Raw genomic sequence first — 5,000 nt, 5'->3', positions numbered from 1 at the left:
TTAACGTAACCCACGTTGTGCCTTAACGTAACCCACGTTGTGCCTTAACGTAACCCACGTTGTGCCTTAACCTAACCCACGTTGTGCCTTAACCTAACCCACGTTGTGCCTTAACCTAACACACGTTGTGCCTTAACGTAACCCACGTTGTGCCTTAACGTAACCCACGTTGTGCCTTAACGTAACCCACGTTGTGCCTTAACGTAACCCACGTTGTGCCTTAACGTAACCCACGTTGTGCCTTAACGTAACCCACGTTGTGCCTTAACGTAACCCACGTTGTGCCTTAACCTAACCCACGTTGTGCCTTAACCTAACCCACGTTGTGCCTTAACGTAACCCACGTTGTGCCTTAACGTAACCCACGTTGTGCCTTAACGTAACCCACGTTGTGCCTTAACGTAACCCACGTTGTGCCTTAACGTAACCCACGTTGTGCCTTAACGTAACCCACGTTGTGCCTTAACGTAACCCACGTTGTGCCTTAACGTAACCCACGTTGTGCCTTAACGTAACCCACGTTGTGCCTTAACGTAACCCACGTTGTGCCTTAACCTAACCCACGTTGTGCCTTAACGTAACCCACGTTGTGCCTTAACCTAACCCACGTTGTGCCTTAACCTAACCCACGTTGTGCCTTAACCTAACCCACGTTGTGCCTTAACCTAACCCACGTTGTGCCTTAACCTAACCCACGTTGTGCCTTAACCTAACCCACGTTGTGCCTTAACCTAACCCACGTTGTGCCTTAACCTAACCCACGTTGTGCCTTAACCTAACCCACGTTGTGCCTTAACCTAACCCACGTTGTGCCTTAACCTAACCCACGTTGTGCCTTAACCTAACCCACGTTGTGCCTTAACCTAACCCACGTTGTGCCTTAACCTAACCCACGTTGTGCCTTAACCTGCTCTGTAATTGGCATATGACACGTTACATTAATCTAGTGTTGTCTAACCACAACCCTCTGAATATAGTTCGCTACTCGCACCGCCCACCCTCTTGTGTGTCGTTTCATGTTGAACACTTCGCAAGTGTTGCTTACTTTTTACATGCTCCCGCTGTACACTGTAATGTGGACAACTGCAGGATGTACATCGCCCCCCCCCCTCCACCCTGCTTTCGCACGCTGGTCGTTCAGGTGCTTGCGTGTTCAATGCCCTTCGCAGCTGTTCACTGGCATTCGCATGTCGAAGCGCTCAGTCTACGTCGTGGTACGGCCTGTGTCCACTGTCCGCTGATATCGTAAGCTTAATCCTCACATTGTACTGCACATAGGTCCGTATGTACTGAATGATACGCTGTGGCACATGTGTGACCGTACGACTGCGCCCAACAACAGCGAACCATACGGTCCAAATGTTGTGCACTCAGCCACGTGCCGTCTCCCCATAACAGCTACATTGCAGTGTGGTACGCCATAGAGACGTGTGGGAGTAACGGACGCCCTGGATGGCGATCAGCATGAGCCGTCTGTTGATGTAGTGGCGCGTGTATTCAAACGTAGTCGTCTCTTCTCACACAGTGTGATAGCATGGTGCACCGCGTTCCACATCTGCGACATGGTACAGATGCTGGTTGACAGTCGGTCTCGTAATGGACATCGCATACGTAGGGGGCCACCTCCCACGTGTTCTCTAGTCGTGCACATTTTGTTGCGTGTATGTGGGCAGACGTAGTGTGTCGTGACACCTAACAGACAGGTATGCAATAATCGTTGCATTTGCAAACTGGGATGGACGTCTACGTTTGCTGGTGACGTGACGCAACGCAAATGAACAACTGGTAAACCCATTGTGGTGCGGTTGTTGTTGCTGGAGGTAAATCAGTAAGGGCAAATCTGTGTGTGAAGCGATACGCGGCGGTGGCTGGGTGGGACCGTCCCCGGCCGGTGAGGGGGGGCCGCCCGGCGTGCTGGCCGCGCGGTGCGTGGGCGCACGCGCTACAGCCGGCTGGTGGGGGCGCCCAGTGGCAGGCGCGCCGGCCGACGGACGCGGCAGGCGGCGCAGCTGCGCGCCGGGGCACCCTGCGCGCGGCGCCGGGCGGCCAAAGTGGGTCCTCGCGGGCCCGGTGCGAAGCGCGGTGGACATCTGCAGTGTGCTGGTCCGACTGAGGACTGTGTGCGTTGAGGATGCGCCGCCGCCCGGCACTCGGCGCCGCGACGCCGTCTGCTGCTCGGTCGCCCCAGCGGTTCTCGCTGGTGGTTTGTATCGCAGTTGTGCAGACGTGTTGGCACGTGCGCTGTGCTGGGAGAGTTCGCTTCGGCACCCACGTGGGGCCTTTGCCCTTCTGTGGCGCTGGCGTTGGAGCTGCCGGTCACCGTAGGTGGCGCGTGTTGTCTCCCGCCGGCAATGCCACGACAGCACGCTCCCGGGCCTCTGTCGGCAGCGGCAAGCTCAGTTGGGAGCACGGGTGGTCGCACCTAAAGCGTCTACTCGCCTAACTCCGGGCGATTGCGCCTCTCTCGAACCCGACCAAGTACTTAGGACGGCGCTGCGCGCCGCCGGGACCTGAGAGGGTTTCGAGGTGTATTGTGCAGGGGAGCTCAGCCTCCTCCTGTTTGCAGAATAATTGAGCGGACGCTTGCGTGTTCGCGCGGGCCCCTGGGACACACTCCCGGGCGGCCGGCTGCTCAGCTCTAGTTGACGCAGCTCCCTGGTTGATCCTGCCAGTAGTCATATGCTTGTCTCAAAGATTAAGCCATGCATGTCTCAGTACAAGCCGCATTAAGGTGAAACCGCGAATGGCTCATTAAATCAGTTATGGTTCCTTAGATCGTACCCACGTTACTTGGATAACTGTGGTAATTCTAGAGCTAATACATGCAAACAGAGTCCCCGACCAGAGATGGAAGGGACGCTTTTATTAGATCAAAACCAATCGGTCGGCTCGTCCGGTCCGTTTGCCTTGGTGACTCTGAATAACTTTGGGCTGATCGCACGGTCCTCGTACCGGCGACGCATCTTTCAAATGTCTGCCTTATCAACTGTCGATGGTAGGTTCTGCGCCTACCATGGTTGTAACGGGTAACGGGGAATCAGGGTTCGATTCCGGAGAGGGAGCCTGAGAAACGGCTACCACATCCAAGGAAGGCAGCAGCGCGCAAATTACCCACTCCCGGCACGGGGAGGTAGTGACGAAAAATAACGATACGGGACTCATCCGAGGCCCCGTAATCGGAATGAGTACACTTTAAATCCTTTAACGAGTATCTATTGGAGGGCAAGTCTGGTGCCAGCAGCCGCGGTAATTCCAGCTCCAATAGCGTATATTAAAGTTGTTGCGGTTAAAAAGCTCGTAGTTGGATTTGTGTCCCACGCTGTTGGTTCACCGCCCGTCGGTGTTTAACTGGCATGTATCGTGGGACGTCCTGCCGGTGGGGCGAGCCGAAGGCGTGCGACCGCCTCGTGCGTGTTCGTGCGTCCCGAGGCGGACCCCGTTGAAATCCTACCAAGGTGCTCTTTATTGAGTGTCTGGGTGGGCCGGCACGTTTACTTTGAACAAATTAGAGTGCTTAAAGCAGGCAAGCCCGCCTGAATACTGTGTGCATGGAATAATGGAATAGGACCCTCGGTTCTATTTTGTTGGTTTTCGGAACCCGAGGTAATGATTAATAGGGACAGGCGGGGGCATTCGTATTGCGACGTTAGAGGTGAAATTCTTGGATCGTCGCAAGACGAACAGAAGCGAAAGCATTTGCCAAGTATGTTTTCATTAATCAAGAACGAAAGTTAGAGGTTCGAAGGCGATCAGATACCGCCCTAGTTCTAACCATAAACGATGCCAGCCAGCGATCCGCCGCAGTTCCTCCGATGACTCGGCGGGCAGCCTCCGGGAAACCAAAGCTTTTGGGTTCCGGGGGAAGTATGGTTGCAAAGCTGAAACTTAAAGGAATTGACGGAAGGGCACCACCAGGAGTGGAGCCTGCGGCTTAATTTGACTCAAACACGGGAAACCTCACCAGGCCCGGACCACCGGAAGGATTGACAGATTGATAGCTCTTTCTTGATTCGGTGGGTGGTGGTGCATGGCCGTTCTTAGTTGGTGGAGCGATTTGTCTGTTAATTCCGATAACGAACGAGACTCTAGCCTGCTAACTAGTCGCGTGACATCCTTCGTGCTGTCAGCGATTACTTTTCTTCTTAGAGGGACAGGCGGCTTCTAGCCGCACGAGATTGAGCAATAACAGGTCTGTGATGCCCTTAGATGTTCTGGGCCGCACGCGCGCTACACTGAAGGAATCAGCGTGTCTTCCTAGGCCGAAAGGTCGGGTAACCCGCTGAACCTCCTTCGTGCTAGGGATTGGGGCTTGCAATTGTTCCCCATGAACGAGGAATTCCCAGTAAGCGCGAGTCATAAGCTCGCGTTGATTACGTCCCTGCCCTTTGTACACACCGCCCGTCGCTACTACCGATTGAATGATTTAGTGAGGTCTTCGGACTGGTACGCGGCATCGACTCTGTCGTTGCCGATGCTACCGGAAAGATGACCAAACTTGATCATTTAGAGGAAGTAAAAGTCGTAACAAGGTTTCCGTAGGTGAACCTGCGGAAGGATCATTACCGACTAGACTGCATGTCTTTCGATGTGCGTGTCGTGTCGCGCAACACGCTACCTGTACGGCAGCAGCCGTGCGCCGCGTGCGGAACCACGCGTGCCTCTCAAAACTAACGGACAAAATGTTGTGTGGTACGAGCGCTGAAGCTCTGGAGCGGGCTGGCCTGCGGCACCTGGCGCCTGGCGCCGGTTTTGAATGACTTTCGCCCGAGTGCCTGTCCGCTCCGGTGTGAGCCGTACGACGCCCATCGGCCGTGAGGCCGTTGGACACAGAACGCTGGAACAGGGGCCGTCAAACGCCTCAGTCCCGCCTATGCAACTGTTTTGAAAGAGACAGTGGAAACTAAACAAAAAGATCACCCAGGACGGTGGATCACTCGGCTCGTGGGTCGATGAAGAACGCAGCAAATTGCGCGTCGACATGTGAACTGCAGGACACATGA

General features: G+C 54.8%; 1 non-coding gene across 1 annotated transcript; it reads left to right on the top strand.

The window, feature by feature from the left end:
* Window positions 1–2,652: 2,652 nt before the first annotated feature.
* On the top strand, window positions 2,653–4,562 carry LOC126117861 (small subunit ribosomal RNA). The gene has a single exon (XR_007525567.1). It is a non-coding gene; the product is annotated as a small subunit ribosomal RNA (ribosomal RNA).
* The last annotated feature ends 438 nt before the right edge of the window (window positions 4,563–5,000 follow it).

The sequence above is a fragment of the Schistocerca cancellata genome, unplaced genomic scaffold (assembly GCF_023864275.1).
Source record: "Schistocerca cancellata isolate TAMUIC-IGC-003103 unplaced genomic scaffold, iqSchCanc2.1 HiC_scaffold_329, whole genome shotgun sequence".
In the NCBI taxonomy this organism is placed as follows: domain Eukaryota; kingdom Metazoa; phylum Arthropoda; class Insecta; order Orthoptera; family Acrididae; genus Schistocerca; species Schistocerca cancellata.
This window is presented reverse-complemented; position numbering and strand designations above follow the sequence as displayed.